Raw genomic sequence first — 22,484 nt, forward strand, 5'->3', positions numbered from 1 at the left:
AAGTAGGCAGAGAGGCAGGCAGAGAGAGAGGGGGAGGCAGGCTCCCTGTTGAGTGGAAAGCCCGTTGTGGGGCTCAATCCCAGGACCCTGAGATTATGACCTGAGCTGAAGGCAGAGGCTTAACCCACTGAGCCACCCAGGTGCCCCTATCACCATATTATTTTTAGATGCAAAAGCTCTAACACTATACAAACCTTATATCGTCATTTCTGAGTGTAGAGAATGGATTATTTATTTGTAGGTGAAATGGGGAAAAAAAAAAAAAACCAACCACTGGCTTTTCTTTGTTTTTACAAAATATCAAACCACTGAATTAAGAGTGAATTTTCAAGGGTCATGATTATGAAAGAAACCAGCAAAGCAAAATAATTTTATTATTTCGTATAAAATTACTTTTTGTTCTTAATACATCTTTACAAGATGACATTAAAGCAATGCAGTATTTGTGTAAGTGCAACCACACACACACACACACACAATACTAGAATAGGAATTACTAAAATTGGGTAGGTCAGAATATATGGCAACCTAGTGAACCTCCCATATAACTGGTATTTCAGATATCCAGTGGAAAAAGGAAAAAGGAGCATCTTCAAAGGCCAGATAGCATTCTGTAGTGAAAACAGGGACCAACAGGTGGGGAAGGTGACATTGTTTTGAGAAGTGATGAGAGGAGGGGTGGGAAACAGTAGCCTTCTCCTAAAGACAGGACATTCACCCTCACTCAGAGACACTTGTTGAAATATGACAAACATAGCCTGCCCATCCAGGCTAGTCATGTGGATGGCAGCATTTACTGAGCCCGGCACTGCACTGAACACTGTATGTGCTTTATCTCATTCATTTCAAAGTCCCTCTTGTGGTCGGAGCTGCCTCCCCATCTTACAGTTGAGGAAACTGAGGTTCCCAGAGATGAGATCATTTACCCTCTTAACTCTTGCATTCCACTGAGCAAGGATTATGTGTTCACTGCCAAAGGTAAAGGATTAGAAAGATCATAGTGACACTGGTAAAGGTAGATCTTTTCAAAATTTGTTCCCCCACCCCCATAGCAAGTATCATTTGAAAGAAGAAGACACGTATAAAAGAAGGTTCACATGCAAGATTAGGTCCTGAAGAACTGAAAAATCGGGACTGGTACAGGAAATAGTTTTGTGTGGTTGACTATGTATGTCATGGAGATCATAACACAAACAAATTAGATTAATAATTCCAGTGAGATTTGGAAAACCACTGAAATCATAAATATGCAGAGAAAAGAATTTAGTTTTGTAGATAAAAAATTAATTGCTTAAAGATATATATTCATGCTAAATGTAAGTATGAATATCTAACAATGTCAAGTCTCAAATATGCTGAATAAATAGGAATAACAAGTATTTTAATCTTTTGTAATAAACATTTTTACGATAATTATAAGAATACAACTTTAATGCAGAAAATTTGAATAAATATTTTCTTTAGATACACATACGTATTTTTAAAATTGGGGCTAAGGGTATATAAACTTTCATATTTTGCTTTTGCTGATTAATGTATCATTAGAGTACTAAAGGCCTTTCCTTTAGTAAAGACATCCATAGGCAGGAGAGGAATTCAATTTAAAATATTCAAGAATAAACATGAGCCAACTTGGCTTAAATTATGGAGCTTAATAAACGTTAATAAAATACAGTGTATTTAAACCCCAAAGACAGAAAAAAAACAGAAGAGAGTGAGACTATCAGGGCAATGTAAAAGCTGATGTATGGAGTGTTGAATCACTATATCGTACATCTGGAACTAAAAAAACACTGTATGTTAACTAACTGGAATTAAAATAAAAACTTAAAAAAATAAAAGAACAAGCAGGTGACTGTTCAGAGTTAAGAAACTTGGTTTTTGACTTTCCTGTTAAAGACTTTGGGTGTTTCTTAACACCTAAGTCCAAGCTCAAGCACATGTAGGATCTATTCTAAGTCTTATGACACAGCTACACATTAAAAAAAAAAAAAAAAAAAAAAAGGGATTTACCCAAAGATTCTGAAGGAATTTGAGGGCAAATTTAGGAATCTTCCTCAAAATATGGTCGCCATCAAGAAAGAGATGTGAGGATTTCTAGTAATAATTTAATTAATATGAAGAGCCATACTAGAAAGTCAAAGGCCTTATCTGCGAGCAGTAGAATTTCATGATACAGATCCACTAGTATGAAAATAAATTTAAGTCATAGAAAGAAACATTTCCCTAAGGACAGATCTTGCTTCACTGAATAAACACACATGGGAAAACTTCACTAAGATTGCAAGTAGGCAAAAGCAATTTTAAAAATTGAGTAGCAATAAAAATATTTTGTCGTGTTTTTAAAAAGGGGTTCTAAAAAAGAACTGAAGGGTGTAGGTAATAGATATATTTCTGGTTCAGTATAAATCTTTGGTTCCTCTTAAGGATCCAGGCTAGGAAAGATTTCAATGTTTTTGTTTGTTTTTTGTTTTGGGGTTTTTCTTTTTTTTGTAAGTTATAGGAAAGAAAAAGGAAGCAATGACAATGACATTTTTAAAACCTTTTCAAACCAAAATGCTAAAGGAAAAACAATAAACTACTGGAAAGTTACTAAGTTTATGGGTAGCTATGAAAAGTGGTATATGACTTTCATTGTAAGGAACCGCATTCAGAGAAAACATAACCCAAAACGTATTGTTTGCTTATGAAATCATCCTCACAGCTTTACAGAGGTAAAAAAAGCAAAATAAAAAGAGAATTATTAGATTTTATCATTCATCCATTCAGCAAATAATTATTGAACACCTACTATGTGCCAGACGCTCTTCTTGCTGATTGGCACATTATATCAATGAACAAAAAAGAAAAAGAAGGGGCACCTGGGTGGCTCAGTGGGTTAAGCCTCTGCCTTTGTCTCAGGTCATAGTCTCAGGGTTCTGGGATGGAGCCCTGCATCAGACACTCTGCTCTTTAGGGGGTCTGCTTCCCTACCTCCCCCTCTGCCTGCCTCTCTATTTGTGATCTCTCTTTCTCTGTCAAATAAATAAATAATCTTAAAAAAAAAAAAGAAGAAGAAAATCTCTGCTGTTGTGGAGATTACATTCCAGAATTTCATAAAAATAACAATAATTACCTGACCTCCAAACAAATTTATAGTGAATTTGCTTAATAAACATGGCTCAGAAGATCCAGTGAGGACCAGGAATACCGATCGGAAGATTAATTACTTTCAAATAATTAAAATTTTAGTATACCTGTTTGAAAAACATAAGTAGTTTCAAGAAGAATGTTAACAAAATCATGGAATATGCTATGAGAACAACCCCTCTCAAAAGCGACTAAGGTCTGCACTAAGACCCTAGAGTTTATGTCATAAAATATACACAAAACTCTTAAGTATTTAAGTTTTTTAAATAAAAATGAAGAATTAGGGAGGTTCCTAAGAAAGATAATATCTTTAACCTGTAAAACTTTCCAAAAATTCTTTTGAAAACGGTACAGATCCTCTATGACAGCTAGAGACAAAAAGTTGCAGAAAACCTGAGAGGGGATTTGGTGAAACGCTCCAAAAAAATAAAATACTCTGAGAACGCCAGGACACACCACAGCAGCCCCAGGTGAAAGCACTGGGCAAGGATGAGGGCAAGGAGATAGACATTTCCAGCCAAAAGCAAAACAAAGAAAGAAAATCAAGAGACCCTGTGGAGGACAGGAAAACTGGGAAGAGCTCATGGGGATGGCCCCTTCCTCCCCACTCCATGCACAACCTCAGGGAACAGCCAGGGCAAGAGCTAGGAGGAGTTGAGTAAAATATTTGTGATAGCTATTGACAGCAGTTTTTATTTAAGAGTAAAAGAAGGTGAGCGGGAAGCCTTTGAGGAAAGAATGTTGCTCCCCTGTGCTGGCTGGGGAACCCACAGAACTCCACATGTCCCGGTCAGGAGCTAGTCTAGGCATCAAATGGATTAGAAAATGTCCCCGGCAACCATCGATTAAATGTTTCAACCCACGACAAGTTGAGAGCTGTGAGATTAAATTTATAACTGAACTGATTTTTATCTCCCCAATTCTCCCACACTCAGCTGGAACGGATGGTGTGTGCCAGACTGAGACGCCTTAAGAAGAATGTTTCAAAGAAAGGAAGCTAAGGGAACTCAATCCTTCTGAGGTGACTTTGGGGCAGGGAACTTGTCAGGGTGACTGACAGCGTGCATGGTTCTGGTTGCAGCATCAGAGCCCCGACTGAGGGGGCAGGGAAGGCTGGGATCTCCCTGGTTCTCCACTTGCCTCTCTAAGAGCTCTGCACTGGGCTGCTTATTCCCAGAAGGAGGAGCACCTGTTTCTCAATTACACGAAGGCACTCCATGGGCTGGTGGTGCCCAGGCAACCGTGTCCACTCTCCAAAACCACAGTCAGAGGCAGAGCCCTTATTTGGCAACACTGGGGTGACATTGGCATCTCTTCTGTTTGTATGTTGAGGCGTTGCAACCACTTTGCCTCAGCTCCTTTACTGGCCCCACATGGATACAGACGAGGGGAAGAACTTCCTCGTGCCAGTTCTCACCCAACAGGTAACACCGATCACACCTGAGAGAACCAAGCACTGGCGAAGGGTGACTAGGATGACTGCAGAAGAGTTTTTACAACAATGACATTATGAAAATTACAAATTCCCTTTGCATAATCTTAAATTAAGAATAGGACACTTTACAGTCCAAGATTTCTCAAAAACGTTACAGTAGGGCCCTCAGCAGGCTTTATTTAGACCCAATTTCTCAAAACTGTACCTAGTTAGAACTTGTCAGGCTGAGGGGATTTTCCACGCTTCTGAGCAACGTTTTTCATCTTTACACACAGTTTTGACAGTTGGCAGCTGCAGAGCCACTGGCGGTCTCTGGATGCATAAAGGGATCCCTGAGCACACATGCCCTGACCAGCAGGCTTCCAGCTCCCACGGCACTTTTGGTAACCACCAGTGAACTGCCCATCTGAAAATTCCTTTGCCTATGACAGAACTCTAATTCAAAAAAGAGCTCTGGCTGACGCTCAGGGCATGATTGATTTAATGACCAGGGAATTACTGCCAGCAAACAGGCACACTGGCTAGCCTTTCTTAAACAGATTTTGTGTGTGTGAGTGTGTGTTTGTTTGTTTTCTTTCTATTCCCTTAAGAGAGCTTTTTGTTTCTTTTCATCCATTGGATTTCTGGAACTCCAGTCTCGTTGGCCATTCCAAGTCCTCTGCTCAGACTCAAAAGAGAAAGCAGAACTGTACTGGAAAATCGTGTATCTTAGGTAGAACGAACCCAGCGGAGATTGTCACAAAGTGAAACTGTTCTTTGGATCTGCTAGGTGGGAGTGAAAGTAAAGGTCACTTTTTGGTAACAGACTCTGAATATTAGTAAAAGTGGAACTGTGTGTTGGGGAAAAGAGTAGGAGTTGAAGGTCAAGGGGGAAATTTGGTGGCTGTAGTAACTATGGTTAATTTATGAATGAATGGACTCTAAGCTACGTCAGTGGATGCTTCAGATGAGCCTGAATGAGTAGGGGGCAAGAGAGGAAGTTTTGGGGTGTGAGGAAAGTCCAGAAAAGGTGCTAATCAAATGTTCCACAAAAGAGAACGACAGGGTAGCCATATTAATGCTTTATTTAGTGCTTGGAAAGGACCACAGGAGGCCCCACAAAAGAAACCATGCAAGATGGTGTGTGGTCACCGGCTTGCTTCTGACAGAACAGCAGGCTCCAGAGTAGAACATCTGGTTATTAGGTATTGTTTTCTGTCTCATGTGTTTAAAATTAATTTCTAAGCATTATTTTGCATGCTTCAGAAAACAAAACACCAAAGCAAAAACCCAAAACAAAATATCACTAGCTTTCTTAGAGGAAAATGTAGTTAATTGTTCCTTGTTATGATTTTTGCCTTAGGCGAATTTAGAGGTAGAATATTTATAAGTCTTCGGATAAGTCTATCACTGCTTCAGGCAATACATCTTTCTCCCTGCTGCTCATCCAAGCCTATGCGGTCATGGAAAGAGCTCTGGACCCAGAATTGGAAGGCCTGGATTCCGGATGTACCTCTGCCCCTACCTACCTGTTATTTGGGCAAGTACTTAGCTTCTTCTTTGCTTAGTAACTAATGCATCTATTCATTTATTCAGTGGCCAGATACCAAGAAACTGCTATGTGCACGAGGATCTCATTTTCTTCATATGGGAATCAAAGGAAATATCCTAGATCAACTCAATGTTGAAAGCACATGGTTGATTTAAAAATGTCATCATTTTTCTTTTTGAGAATGTGGTATAATACGTAGATTTATTACATATTGATTAAAGTATTGGGCCACGCATTTTCAAGTAATACACTTTTTTTATTGGATATTTTTACACTATAAGAGTGCATGCATTTTAACAAGCAGACATTAGTGAAGACAAAAAGAAAAAGTTAATAATTTTTGTATCCTTCCCTGAGTTCTACCTTAGTTAATAATTAATATTAACACAAGGATTCCATGTTTTTTCCTAGGCTCATAACAAATGTAAGTGTATATGATATTTATTTATTAAATTTATGTATTTTCTTCCTTTCTTTTTTAAAATAATAATATACCCATATTACACATCATTGTGCTAATTATTTGGTTATTTTGTAGCACTTTGAAATTTTTTTTCAGGTTCATACATATAGTGTTAACCAATGATTTTTAATGGCCAAATATTACTTGAAAATTATAAATGGACCAAATTTATTTATTCATTTCCCTATAATGGAAAAGCTAGTTGTTTCTATTTTTTTTTTAAATTTCACTAGAATCAATCTGTAATAGCAATATTTGTCTAGGGTTGCCTGGGTGGGTCAGTCAGTTAAGCTTCTGTCTTGGACTCAGGTCATAATCCTGGAGATCCTGGGATGAAGCCCCAAAGGCTTCCTGTTCAGTGGGAAGCCTGCTTTTCTCTCACCCTCTGCCCCACCACCTCCTTGTGCTTTTTCTTGAAGAAATAAATAAAATGTTTTTTTAAAAAAGAAGTGTTTGTCTAGGTATACTCTTATATACTGAACTTTTTTTATATAGATCTATCAAAGTTAGATTCTTGGGTCAAAGAGTATGAATATTCACACTTTTTTTTTTTTTAAAGATTTTCATTATTTATTTGAAAGAGACAGACTACCAGCAGGGGGATATAATCAGAGGGAGAGAGAGAAAAGCAGACTCCTCACGGAGCAGGGAGCCAGACATGGGGTTTAATCCCAGGACCTCAAGATAATGACCTGAGCAGATGCCTGACACTTAATCCCTGAATGTTCAAACTTTTAATATTGCTTCTTTAATAATTGGTTATAGTAATTTTCATTTATGTCATCTATGTGTAAGACTTCTTATTTTCGTGCAATGAAGTCAGCTCTGTATGTATTAATATCTTTGCTGAAATGGATATCTCAGTGTTATTTTAATTTGTATTTTCCTAATTATCAGTGATGTTGATCATATTTCAATATGGTTATTATTTATTTGCTTGTTCTATTTTGTAATTGTTTTTTCTGGTTCTTGACTGACTTTCCTTATGTGTGTTTTTCCTTTCCCATCTGCACTAGTTCCTTGTTTAGTGCGCATTTTCACAGGTACAGGAGTTCTAGAAAAAACACAAAGCAATATAAATGGGATTAGGACTATGGGTATTAGCTTGAGGAGGTAAGAATTGCACTTTTATATAGGTGATCAAAGGCAGGGCTCATTGAGAAGGGGACATTTGGGCAAGCCTTGCAGGAGGTGTGGGAGGGAGCCATGTAACTTACTGGGCAAACAGTCATTTCCTGTCAAGGTAGCAGTGTCAAGATTCTAAGGCTAGAGCTTGCCTGATATGTCCTACAAATAGCAAGGAGGAAGATATGACTGGAGTAGAAGGAGCTAGGAGGGGGACTGTAGCTCATAATACTAGAAATAAAAGGGAGTCAGCTCAAAGAGGGCTTGTGTGATGAGCATTAAAAAGACATGACTTTTTCCTGGTGAGCCTAACAATGTCGAATATCTATGTTGTACACCTGAAACTAATGTAACATCGTGGGTCAACTACACTTCAACTAAAGAAAAAGAGTCTTGGCTTTTATTCTGAGGAGATGAGGTTTTTGAGCAAAGGGGTGAAATGATGTGATTTATTTTGAAAAGATCCCTTGGTTGCTGGGTTTAAGGAGGTAAGGGAAGAGGCACAAACCCAATTAGAAAATAATTGCGGTGATCCAGATAGAGGCGCTAATGGTTTGGACAGCGTGTTAGTGGGAAAGTGGAGAGAAAAGGTTGGATTCTGGGTGTAGTTTGAATTTAACCAGTAGGACAGGAAAGGAGAAGGGGAAGAGAGACAGAGAATAAGCAACCAAAAAAATGGAGTTGCCCTTTATTGAGAGACAGAAGACTGAGGAAGGAGCAAATTTGGGATACTTACAGAAGGAGGGTTTTTTGTTTTTGTTTTTTTTTTTGAGCCTCTTATTTCAGGTATCTTTTAGACATCTCTACAAAGACATTTCTGTAGATATGTTGAGTAAGCAAATGAATAAGACTTGACCAAATTTAATCCTCACCTTAACACAGTAAGGAAGTTGTGGTTATTGCCTGATTTGCAGGTAAGTTAAGTGTAATCATGTTTGACTTTTTTCTTAAAGATAATAATGCAAATTATTCATTATTGTCAGAACATTTTATTATAGACACATGACTGAGTATTTTGATCTTTTAAATACAAATTTATTTAAAGGTGTTGAAATATGAGGCTTAGACCTACTCTAGCCCCTGAGCTACAGAACTGTTTAATTTTGTATTTATGGGGTTGCCTCTTGACATTTTAACTCACAGTACAAATAGATTTAAGTATTGACTCCAAAGGGCAAAGAGCTAAGAACAAAACAAGGTGGTCAGGTAGAGGAAAATCTTGTTGGAAAAGAACAGTCATGGAGGGTATATTAGTGAGAATATCTTTGTGTATGTGGTCTGGGTTTTTTTTTTTTTTTTTCCTCTTTTTTAGCATCGTTAACTACTGACAATTGAAAAATGACCCTGAATGTTCAGAGATGTGTTCAAAAGTATAAAGAAAAACAAGCACAATATGAATAAAAAACAATGGTCAATGATGTATTTTAATCTAGAATATAAAGAAGATATTAGAGTCTGATCATTACAAAGCAAGAACTTCTAAAAATCACAAAGAGCAATTTATAAGTCTCAGAAAAATCAGAAAATTTAATTAAGGTTAAATCTACTGAAGTTTGGTAGAAACCAGGATACACCAATACATGATTTATGATAGTTAAATGTCCATGGCTTAAGCAACTAATTCTATGTAAGTGCTATATTCCTTTAAATCTTCCTCTTTACACTATTTCATAAGTCAGGTAATTTTTAAGTGTTTTATTTAACTGCTCTGAGTTAAGATATTAGTCAATGAAAACAACAACAAACATGCAGTTTCTTTCTTTTTTTAAAGATTTTATTTATTTATTTGACAGAGAGAGACACAGTTAGAGAGGGAACACAAGCAGGGAGGGTGGAAGAGGGAGGCACAGGCTTCCCACTGAGCAGGGAGCCTGATGTGGGGCTTGATCCCAGGACGCTGGGATCATGACCTGAACCGAAGGCAGAAGCTTAGAGACTGAGCCACCCAGGTGCCCCAAACATGCAGATTTGGGGCATAGTTTACCACCCAGAGTAAAGGAACAAAAAAATGGGTGTCATCTAATAAAATATATACTTGGTCTTGGGGTGCCTGTATGGTTCAGTCGGTTAAGCAGCAGTCCATTAAGTCCACAAACAGCTCAGGTCATGATCCTAGGGTCCTGGGAGGGAACCCCACATCAGGGTCCCTGCTCAGTGGAGAGTCTGTTTTTCCCTCTCCCTATGCCCCTCCCCCTGCTTTGCTCTCTCTCTCTTTCTCTTTCTTTTTCAAATAAATAAAGTCTTGAGATATATATATATCTCAAGACAACAAACAAACAAACAACAACAACAACAACAACAAAATATATATATATATATTGGTTTTTGTCCCTTGTTCTTGGCAGAACCCCTATCACCCTTGGAATTTCCTGAGTGATGAGAGTGTCTTATTAATCAATCGGAGCTCCTTCTGGCCACACTTAATTTATGTTAATGAGGTGACTCAGGGTGGGACTCTTAGAGAGCTTCAGTCTGGTGTCCCAGAGAGGGCATACCTCCCCATACCTTACCTATGTGTCTCTTCCTTTTGGCTGTTCCTGAGTTTTATGCTTTATAATAACCCAGTAAATGTATTGAAAATATTTGCTTGAGTCCTGTGAGCCATTATAATGAATTATTGAACCTGAGGAGGGAATTATAGAACCCCCAAATTTATAGCTGGTCAGTCAGAAGCAGAGGTGGCCCCTGGAGCTTGTGACTGGAGTTCAAAGTAGGCTCAGTTTTGCAGTACTAAACCACTAACTTGTGGCATCTGTGCTAACTCAAGGGAGCTGGTGTCAGAATTGAATTGAATTGCCAAATACCCAGTTGGCTTTGGAAAATCTGGTGTGCAAAAACCACTCATTTGCTATTGGAAAGAAAGATGTCACAATGGGTATAAATAATGCTTATAATAACCCCAAATTCTATATAATGATAGAAAGATTAGTGAGTGAGCCCAGAGGAGATAAGTCTCCAGATTAGTCTTATAAATTCAGATCAATAAAGTTATGACAAATCTCACCCATACTTATTTCTATCTCTGAGTCGCCATAAAATAACTGCAGAAGAATCAGGATCCTCTATTCTTTGATCCCAAGTGGGGTGAGATAAATAGCAGTTAATCATTTTGTTAGGTGGTTTTTATTTACTCCCTCAACAAATATGTATTAAAGTTTATTACGGGCCAAGAACTGCCTTAGATGTTTCTTATAATACATTTGTTATTGTAAGAGATAAGCCAGTAACAAATTTTCACATTACATATAACTATACCTAATCTTACATGACTGCTTCTAAGATAACTACTGAAATTTGAAAATATTTCTAAGCAAAGTTAGAAATATACCATAGCCTAATTTGGTTGCCAATTGGTTGTTTTAAATAGATCTGCATGGCAATTGAATGCTTACTATGTGTCAGAAGCTCTATATGTATTATCTTATTTAATCCTCAGAACTATGATTATCCCCATTGGGAAGATGAGAAAATGAAAATTTTAGAGAGATTAAGTAATTTACTTAAAATGTGAGATTCGAACTCAGGCAGTCTGACTCAAGAAACCACATTCTTAACCACAATACAGTTTTTAAATGGTGAGATTGAAATAGTGGATGCCCTTTACTTGTCAGTATATAAGAACTTCTGCTCTCAAGTTTGCACAAAGAGATAGGTGTGAGTGACCCTGGGCCATTGATGATAAGGGGTTTCACCATCTCCTAATAAATTACACCATATAATAATTAAACAAAGATTACCACTATATAGAGATGAAATAATTCCTTAGAAATGTTCTAATTTCTAATAGTCTTGAATTGAGCTAGGTTTGGTAATCATAGGATTGCTACTAAAAGTTATTATGGTTCTCTAAGGAATGGACTTCTAAATACCTATTATATATTAGCAGCTGCTAATCCAAATTGCTCCACACATACTCCCAAATCCTTACAGATCAGCAAAATGGGAAATAAAATCCATAACAAGCACCTGCAGCATAAATAAGTATCAGGTTGCTCGGGCTTCCATAACAAAATACTGCAGATTGGGTTACTTAAACAGGAGAAACGTATTTCTCACCATTCTGGAGTCTGGAAAGCCAAGGTCTCTTTAACAGTGGCAACCTTGGGAAGGCATGACTGAGGAGGGGAGGATGAGAAAAGCCCTGTGGAATTTGGTGGTGAAAGGATATAAGTAAACAAGCTGTGGAATTGAACCCCATGGAAATAAAATCAGAATATACATCAACCAGGAATACACCAACTACCAAAGGAAAATCATTTATCTTCATCAGCAGAAGAGGGTTCTCTTGAACTAAAGAACCTAGTAATACACACTCATCATATCTACAAAGAAACAACTCCTATCCTCAGTTCAGGAAAATGATTATAGGATGATGGGCAGTGCCCATTAAAAACTGAAAGAAAAAAATAGAAAATGACAATTAAAGGAGTTTAGCTGATGGAAATATTCTTTAATAAAAAACAAACAGGAACAGAGGAAAACTGCAATAAAACACATGCCTCAACAATGTAAACATCTCTAAATGAGTATTCATAGATGTAAAAGACAACCTTAAATCATAAATTCAGAAAACTCAGGACAGAAGTGAACAAAAAGCACAATTTAAAATGAGATATGATTGGGGCTCTTAGGTGGCTCAGTGGGTTAAAGCCTCTGCCTTCGGCTCGGGTCATGATCTCAGGGTCCTGGGATCGAGCCCCACATCGGGATCTCTGCTCGGCAGGGAGCCTGCTTCCTCCCCTCTCTCTCTCTCTATCTCTCTCTCTGCCTGCCTCTCTGCTTACATGTGATCTCTGTCTGTCAAATAAATAAAAAATCTTTAAAAAAAAATGAGAGATGATCAAATTCAAGAAAGAAATTGAAGAAAAAGAGAAATAACTTCACCCATGAAGCCCAAATTACAAAGTATCCTAGGGAGAATAGATATGTGCAAGTCTAATAAGAGATTTAGAGTAAGGGAACACAACTAAAATGAAAGGATCAGAAAGAAGTACTAGGTATAGAACAACAAAACAGATCATATATACATTGGATTTTCCTCAATAAGAAAAAATCTTTCTTTTTAGGAAGAAAAATACAATGGAGTAGAACTACTATTAAAACTATAGCCAAAGAAAAAAATAAAATCTTAATATTATTGTTATAATTTATACCTTGGAAATTATAAGACAGAGTCGAGCAAAACTGTTTACTTTTAAAGAATTGGAAAAAATATGATTAGGGGAACAAAAAACCAAGAAACTTATGAAAGTTTCTTGACTGAAACATGACAAAAAATGACTTTTTTTAATGTCATGTATGAATAAAGAATTTTGTATCCCGCGAAACTGTTTTATATGTATCAAAACTAAAGGAAATCTTGGCAAATGGACTGTTGATGAGTATTAAAATAATAGATCTAAGAATGCATTCAGGATTCAAACAAAGGTAAGAACAAATATGAAAAAGTCTTATGTAAATTGTGTGTGTTCTGACAAAGTAAAAGTAGCTGAAAAAAAACTGGAGAAGAGAAAAAGTAGAAATTACAATAAGTTCATTGATTGCTGCATAGATTATAGATAGAAGTCAAATAATATCATTTAAGTCTAACAAATCATAGAAGCCTAATTAAGGGGAAAAAAAGATAAAGGGAATTTAAAGAGTTATTAGCTAGTTAATCAACTACTAAAATCAAAATACAAGCTTTCCTAAATGCAAAAGTAAGTAATAAAAATTAGCAAAATCGACAGATTAAGAAGAGGGGGAAACAAAGTAAATCTAATATTAATACTGACATCAAGTAATAAGACAGAATTGAGAGCAAACATACTGGTAATATCAACAAATGTAAATGGGATTAACGTGGCTATTTAATAAACGGGATTTTCAATGTGGCTTACAAAGCAAAACAAATCTTTGCTGAAGAACAGACACTCCAAAAACAAGTGATTCTGAGAGGCCAGAAGGAAAGGACTGGGCTAAGACATAGCAGACGAATGAAGGCAAGGAGAATGCTGGGTTTGAGATCAGTGAGGCAAAATTCAGACTCGAAGCATTAAATGAGACAAGTTAACACTCTATGAAATTAGTTGGAAGTGAGTACACTTGATAGTTCACCTATCTCTGGCCATTAATTTGAAAATGTCAGAAAACATTAAACCTCAGATGGTACCTAAACACTGGGCTCACTTATAAATAAATAAATAAATATATATATATATATATGCATATATTTATAGAGAGAGCATGAGCAGGGGGAAATGCAGATGTGGAACAGAAGGGAGGAGGAAGGACTCTGAAGTCCACTCCACACTGAGCCCAGGGCCCAGTGCAGGGCTCGAACTCCAGACCCTGACATAATAACCTTGAGGTCATTACCTGAGCTGAAATGATGCTTAACTGACTCAGCCATCCAGGTTCCCCTATAAACTAATTCTTAAAATTGATCTTGAACATACTCTATTTCCCTAACAATCAGATAAGCATTATATCAATAAGGTAGATAGTACAGAGGTGCCTAGGTGGCTCAGTTGGTCAAGCAGCAGATTCTTGATTTCAGCTCAGATCATGATCTCAGGGTCCTGTGATGTTGCCCTGCGTCGGACTCCATGCTCAGTGGATGTCTGTTTCTCTCTCTGCCCCTCCCCCTGCTCATGCTCTCTCTCTTTCTCTCAAATAAATAAAATCTTAAAAAAAAAAAAAGGTAGATTATACATAACAATTAAACTCTTTTCTTGGAGCTCTGTTAATATCCCAACAAATGAATTCTTTAAACTATATTAACCCACAATGACAAGGAGAATTGGGAGAGGAGACACCAGTAGATGAGATTTTTCTCAATCAGTTTCTTGAAGAAGAAAAGCAGAAGTTGAAATTGCATTACTGGGACACAGGAAGTTAAAACCCATCTCTTTAGAGAGAAAGCCACCAGGAAGTAAGGACAATTTGCAACAAAGAGTCCTTGAGAGGCTAAGCTTTTGAAAGGAGTGAGGAAAAAGTTGAAAACAAGGGGATTGATTTGGTGTCTGATTTTGGAACATTTGAATCCCTGAGGTCTCTTCCCACATGGACGTTTGCAGCCTGGCAACTGTCTTTAACATCCCTTGTGTGGCCAGAGGCTGATTCTTTTGGGAAGATAAAACCAAAGCCTCTGGATTCAGGGAAGGCACAGAGGAGGACACGGAGGGGTGGGGGTGAGAGGCTGCACGAAAATCTACCGGGTCAACTGTAGTAGCCTGAGATCATTTCCCTCACTTTTGCTCTAAATACCTATTAACCAGTCATGTGTCCCAAGACTACACATTTGGGAAAATCCTCACTAGAAAAACGGAATGGCCAAAAAAGAAGCAAAGATTGGAAATTCTGAGGTGGTAAGGAAAATTCCAGGTTGGAGAGCTGAATGGCATTCAAGAAGTGAGGGTGTTAGAAAAAACAGGGTCTGCTGGGATTTACTGTAGAGAAAATATCATAGGTAGGTTATTTGATTTAGTGAGGACATCTAGAAAGCCAACCAAGTCAAGTAGGAGAGAAACTTCTAACTGAAGAAAAGGATAATATTCTTAGGGAAGAAATTTTGACCAGAGTAAGGTATTTGGTTCAACAGTGAATAATATTTGGAGCAATAACAATACTGTAGAAGAAATCACTCTCTTTGTTCCTGCAGAGAAGGTAAACTGGTGTGTGTTATTTTTCTTGAGAGAATTGTGCAATACATATCAAAAGCCTTAAGTTTTCTAAATTTTCAGTCAATAATCCACTTTTAGGATTTTTAGGTTAATTACCCAAAGGAGTGCCTGGGTGGCTCAGTCAATTAAGCCTCAGACTCTCGATTTATTTGGCTCAGATTATGATCCCAAGGACCTTGAGATCAAGCCCCAGGTTGGGGCTCAGCAGGAGGTCTGCTTGAGATTCTCTCTCCCTCTGTCCCTCCCTCTGCTCTTTCTCTCCAAAAAAAAAAAAAAAAAAGAAAGAAAAAAAAAAGGAATTTACTCAAAAAAACAAAAGTGAATGTACACAAAAATTTCAAATACAAGTGTACTTGTTGTAGCATTTTTTTTCCTGATAGTAAAAGATTGAGTTCAATCTAATGTTTCAAACAGAGAATAAATAAATAAATAAATATTGAAACATTATATAACTAGATATATTGAGATAAATATTTACTTGGGAAAATATTTATAATACACCTACTAAAAAGAGTTTCAAAACAACCTTTGGCTATAGTCCTTTTTTTTTTTTTTTAATTTTATTTATTTGTTTGACAGAGAGAGAGACCACAAGTAGGCAGAGCAGCAGGGAAAGAGAGAGGGAGAAGCAGGCTCCCTGCTGAGCAGAGAGCCCAATCTGGGGCTCAATCCCAAGATCCTAAGATCATGACCTGAGCCGAAGGCAGAGGCTTAACCCACTGAGTTTAGGCACCCCTTTGGTCCTATTTTTAAAGAAAAAAAATGGAGAGACAGAGAGACATCTGTAAAATTCTATCAGTAGCTATTTGGGATAGTGGGTTTAAACCCAATTTTTCTTTTCTTTTTTTCTTTTTCCATCTGTATTTTAAACATGAAGACGTTTTGCATAAATACAGGAACTCTGAAAGTTGCCATACACAGAAAGAACTGACTTAGAGCTAATGTTTTAATGTTGTAATTAGAAAACAAAAACTAACTTCAAAAAGAAAGAGAAAGACAAGGAGGATAAGAAGATGGCATGGTGGCAGGTTAATTTGCAATGACCAGAAAATGGTTCTTCTTAGCCTAAGAGTAGAGCAACCTTGCAGGCTAAATTAATCTCCACTGTATCCCCTCATTTTGCAAATGTTTTCAGGGCACATACCATGTGCTATACATTGTGATCAGCTCTTTTCTTATACAAAGCAACTAACCATTCAGCAGATAAGATATGGAAACCACTGGAAGAAACCAAGAATCACACACCAAAGCTTACTTTTCCATGTACCCTTTTAACCTACTCCAAATTTAGATATAGATGTGAAAAGACTTTCCAAGCTGTGTAAACTAGTAAACAGATTTAAGTCTGATTATGAATAATAGCACCCCAACAGTGTCGTATTCCAGTATTTCAAGTATTAATAATGACAGGATAGGCTGTGAAACTTAAGTTTTGCTGCTAATATTTATGTTTCCTTTCTTGCTTGTGTTCTAATATAAAGGGTGATATGGTAAAAAGTAAAATGAAACATTTTTTTTAAAGGCAAAGCAAGCCAAATGGTTTCAATCTTAAAATAAGTTTTATTTTGGGGCACCTGGGTTGCTCAGTGGGTTAAGCAGCCGGCTCTTGATTTTTTGGCTCAGATCTCAGGGACCTGGGATCCAGCCCTGAGTAGGGCTCCACACTCAGTAGGGGGTCTGTTTGAGGATTCTTTCTCGCTCTCTCCCTCTGCCCCTCCCCATCTCGAATAAATAAATAAACCTTTAAAAAATATGTTTTATTTTGTTTTTTAATGTGCTGGTATTTTCTACAACAACGGAAAACACTGATCTGGTAATATAAAGAGAATAATGGAACTTACATGGTTAAAGCAATGGAAGTAATTGTTTTGGAAAGCAGATGTCCCTATCTTAGAAATATTTTCTGGATGTGAAATCTCTAGTCTAGTTGCCTTGGAAAATGAGGTGATGTGTGAAGTAAGTAATTGCAATCCTAACAAAGCAGTATATTCCGAATATAAAGCGACAGCCAGAGTACTGTATCAAAATAAAAATTAGTAAATGATATAAATGACTAAAAGTGGGTAATAAAAACTTATATCAAATTCTGCTCATAACTTGTCTACTCTCTAAAGTAAACCTATGTTTGAACAGACATAGAGAGTTTTCGAAGTAGAAACCTACCAGAGGTTGAAAAAACCTGATTTGCTGAGGGCATTTAAGTTTTCAATTTATATTAAAGAATAAGAGAGAACCAACATAAAGTAAATTTTCCAAATTTGAGTTCCTTTATTTTTTTCATTATTTCATCACATAGTATATTTACGTGATTTCCTGTCCAAACAGCACAAAGAGAGTCGTGAATTTGTTACTTCCAAATTGCCCTGAAAACCAGAGTTTTGCTAATGCAGTATCTTCCATCATGTTATTCAGCTCAAACTGTGTCAAGTTTGATCCATGGAAACTGACTGTACCACCTCAGAAGGATCTGTGGATTTAATTAGCACATTGGAGGAGATGCCTTGAGCTTAAATTCTGAAGCCTTTAGCAAAAAAGGCAACTAGAAGAGTTGGCACACACAGAAAAAGAAGACTAATATTCAGCTCATTCAGCTAACTGCATGTTATTTGTGACCTGCTCAGCAAGCTCTGTCCCTCCACAGTTAATATCAGAGACATTTCTGTTGAGGTAAAAGCTGGCAGAGACAGCCTCTGAATACACAAATTTCATGCTGAGAGGCAGAAGCCGTCCTTCTCAGATAACTGATAAGAACATTCTTTTTTTTTTTAAATCTAATTTAACTTTTTTCTCAGTGTTCCAAAATTCATTGTTTATGCACCACACCCAGTGCTCCATGCAATTGTGCCCTCCTTAATTCCCACCACCAGGCTCACCCAACCCCCCACCTCCTTCACTCCAAAACCCTCAATTTGTTTCTGAGAGTCCACAGTCTCTCCTGGTTTGTCTCACCCTCCGATTTCCCCCAACTCCCTTCTCCTGTTCATCTCCCAATGCCCTCTGTGTTATTTCTTATGCTCCACAAGTAAGTGAAGCCATATGATAATTGACTCTCTCTGCTTGACTTATTTCACTCAGTAGATTCTTTGGGGAATTCTAATTTGGTGTTCTTTCCACCAGCATCTCCCCAGCACTTCTTAGCACATAGTAGGAATTTCTCAAGTGCTTGTTGCATTGAATCAAAGAGTTTATGCAGGCATAAAGTGTCAAAAACAGAACAGAAGACATACTATGGATATCTGTTTAGGCATTCTGTGTAAGCGAGGCCTCGGAAAATGAAAAGTCTGTTTTCATCCCGTGGGGGTTGTTTATATGGAAGAAGCTTTTCCTAAATATGCTTTATAGAGTCTGGCTGAAAACACAAGTTTTCCAAAAGCCCCTTGTCTTAAATCTCTGTGAATTTATACATCTAATAAAAAATTAGTTTTATTTAATGTTACATATAAACACATAATTGAGATACTGTCCAGAAATCCAATATGACTTTGATGTTTACTAGTTTGAATATCTATAATATATGAAAAACTGACAAATTTGTTTCATGAACTTTAATATTGAAACTACTTAAAGCATGACTAAGAATTAGCAAAATTTATGAGAAAAAAAATCATGATGACCTGTGATGTTCTGTGAGTCATTAAAAATACTCAACACTTCAAAATCATTTCTCTTCTACCTGATGAAACAATCTGAGGGGACAGAAAATAGTTTATGTGTCTCTGAGAAAGTAGATGGTACCACTAACCTCTCTTCAATGTGGACGGCAACTGTACAAGCGGTCTTTTGTTCTGCCTTTCCAAAATAGTTTAATTCAGGGTCAGGTAAGAAGGAAGTTAAAAACAAAGAAGCCAAAAGAATTGTAAAAATGCTGATGATATCATGAAAGAGATCACTTTAGCTTTCTCTTACCAAATACATAGTCTTGCTCTAACAAAAACATCTGCCTGTCAGCCCATAAATGTCCCTGTACTTCTCTTCCCTTTATGAGCAAAAAATGGAGTTTTAAGGGACATTTAATAGCCAGCAGCTGTTTGGCTGCCAAATACTGCATCTGGAGGGGAGTATACTATTCATATGGTTAAAAAACAAAACAGAACAAAACAAAACAAAAAAACCCAAAACCCCAGCAACTATTGCTTTATTTTTATTTTTATTATTTTTGGGGGGTTATTTTTTTTTTTTTAATATTTATTTATTTGAGAGGCAGAGAGAGACAATGAAAGAGAGAGAGCATGAGAGAAGAGGAAGTCAGTGGGAGAAGCAGACTTCTGCTGAGCAGCAAGCCCGATGCGGGACTCGATCCTGGGACTCCAGGATCATGACCTGAACCGAAGGCAGTCACTTAACCAACTGAGCCACCCAGGTGCCCCGGGTTATTTGTTTTTTTTTAATCGAAAAGCTAACAGACTGGCTAGTTACATTTCCCCCCAAACCACAAATTTAGTAATAATTGAGTCTCTTTGCTTTATTTTCTTAAAGTACACCAATGTTTTGCATAATGGCATTTGAGTTCTCTGAACTTCACAGAAGCTCCTTAAGTGCATTTAAAACCTGTACATCGTGCTGGGAAGGCAATGAATGACTGAGATTGTATTCAATCATGTTTAATAATAGGCTGAAAGAGTGCCATCATGAATAAGTTTAATGCCAGGTAAAAGAGGCAATTCATGAGAATTTAACATTCATTTTATCCTTCTGAGATTACCTCTACATGAGGCTATAATGAATCATAGTAGTTTTCCTTGCTAAGTTATAACTTTCTGAACACATAATTCATTTTAAAAATACTCACATTTCTTAAAATAAACTTTAAGACAGACAAACATTTACCTTAGAAAAATTAAGATGAGGAGCTAGCATTATGAGATTACTCCAAAACAAAGATGCTTTGAGATCCTATTAAAGGGAGATAAAAAACTATAAAATACTGTATTTACTTTGATAATCCTTCCCTGGGATCCATAAAAACCTCTACTATTTACTTCTACTTTGCAAAGAAGTTTGGTATGACATCCATAGTATAGCCATGTACTACTTGAAGAGATGGCAAATTTTACCCCTGGAGAGCCTAAAACGGTTCAATTAGAAGGGAGTCCGGTTAGGAAAGCAGAAGGGAACGATGACTCAGCATTCACACTGCCGTTGCTGCCCTGTTGCTTCTCATCTCCCTTTTTCCTTCTTCTCACCTCCCCTGAGACAGAGATGCAGCCTGCAGTATCTGCCTCATCCATTCACACTTCTTCTGGACCCTGAGTCATATACATCTTGAAAGGTTAACCTGAAAACTATCTCTTGAACATTTCAAATTACTGTTAAAAACCTACCCCGCCTTTCTCTCAGAAATACACATTATTTTTTTTACTACTGAGAAAGAAATACGTTACTACTAAATTCTGCGTAATTTTCATCATTAGTAAATGGAGAGAATCTCAACATGCCTGTGCATTGCAGGAGGAGGCAACAAAGTAAGACCCAGGAACCCATGGAGTCCTTATAATTCTCCACATGGAGACAATGGTGTGGGGGGAGGGGAGGAGGTTAATCCCTACCTCTTCAGAGTGGATATACAGAAGATGCTAAGGATATACATATCTTCAAAACACAGGAACGATGGATTTGACTGCCTTCTTTCCGTCTCTTTCCCCTCCTTCTTTCTTTCTTTTCCTTACTTTTCTTCTTTCTCTTTTAAATTGGTAAAATATGGCAAACATGGACCTCTTCTATCAAAGGAGAGTAAGGTATCAGCTTTCCTAGAAATCACTCAACATTGTAGGTTGTATTCTATGCTTCTGTAATATCTATAGTATCTTAGAGTTGTCACTATAATTGGTTAATCCCCAGAGTACTTCTGTGATGTACATTTTGTATTTTACTTACGTTTGATAAAATTCTATATGAAATAGATCAGTGCTTATTGTGGACCTACGGTGGGTTATACTGTTGGGCTGTATGTTGAGTTCTTTCTCTTGAGATAGATTAAATCGTATCAGGGAGAGAAGACTGATACACACAGCACAGTTATAGAATAACAAAGAGTAGTACAAATTAAGATGCTAAACTTATACAGTTGAAGACTAACATGCTTGTTATAGAAACTGGTTGAGAGGAATGGGAGGAATTGACATTTCCATATTTATTCAAGCTTCTAATCATCCTCCATGCCAATTGTAAGCACTGTTGCCAGATTACCCTATTGTCAATGCCCTGTTCAAAATTCCCTCCCCTCATATGGGGTCATGATTCCCATACTGGAAGTACATATGGACCTCTCTTCTTTAGTAGCTTTTCACAGACCAAGAAACCTGAACATGTGTCTCCAGACCTACAGGTTATGAGAACACTAATTTGAGAAACACCGGCTTATGAACCTGAGTTTTATTATTTCTTTAACTTTAACTTGAAAGAAGTTTTGTCTTTATAGACAGAGAAACACTGCTCTACAGAATAAGTTGCCGGCTATTTAGTCTCTCACTCAAGATGTGTTTTGTATTACATGCCAGATGTGGAAGCCAGAATGAACTGCTTACTGGTCCCTACACAAGTCCTCATTTTCCTGTGAGGACATTTTTGTACACATTCTGCCTTGAGCCTGAAACACTTCTTCCTTCACTTTTTCATCTTTTTTCCCATCTTCTATTGCTAGAAGTCAGGCCAGACAACTCCTTCTTTTGGCATCTTTTTATGGCCACAACTAGGATTCTCACCTTCCTCTGATTTCTTAGAGAAGTGTATATAGGCCTTACTTATGAGGCAAATGCTGAAGGTATAATATACTGAGGTATGTGTCTGGTTTTTCACTTCTGGACAGCAAGTAAGCTAGATGATAGGGTCAGTATCTGACTCATCTTCTGCAATAGCAAGCAAAATATCTTGCCCCTAAAAGGTGCCATATAAAAAGTCAAAGAAAAATCTATGTGGGTCAATGAATAGAAAGCTTGAGAAAATCTATAAAGGGTTGAGAGAATATGGAAAGTGCCCGAGGATGGGAATTTTTGATGTAGTAAATTTCTCACCCTATCCCTCAGCTAAGGATTTAATAACTCAGGAGAGAAGATATCACGATCACTTCATGTTATTAATGAACTAGAGTTGTTTTCTAGGAGCTAATTTCTACTATTCAAGAGAAATTATCTTAAGGTC

The 22,484-nt window shown here is 37.2% G+C and overlaps 1 protein-coding gene across 1 annotated transcript in view; it reads right to left on the bottom strand.

Annotated features, from left to right (window-relative positions):
• The window catches only part of TNIP3 (TNFAIP3 interacting protein 3), a 99,326-nt gene that overhangs the window by 63,900 nt on the left and 12,942 nt on the right, over nt 1-22,484 (bottom strand). The window lies entirely within an intron of this gene.

This window comes from Mustela putorius, unplaced genomic scaffold (genome assembly GCF_011764305.1).
Source record: "Mustela putorius furo isolate JIRA1106 unplaced genomic scaffold, ASM1176430v1.1 tig00000721_pilon_pilon_pilon, whole genome shotgun sequence".
Lineage (NCBI taxonomy): Eukaryota > Metazoa > Chordata > Mammalia > Carnivora > Mustelidae > Mustela > Mustela putorius.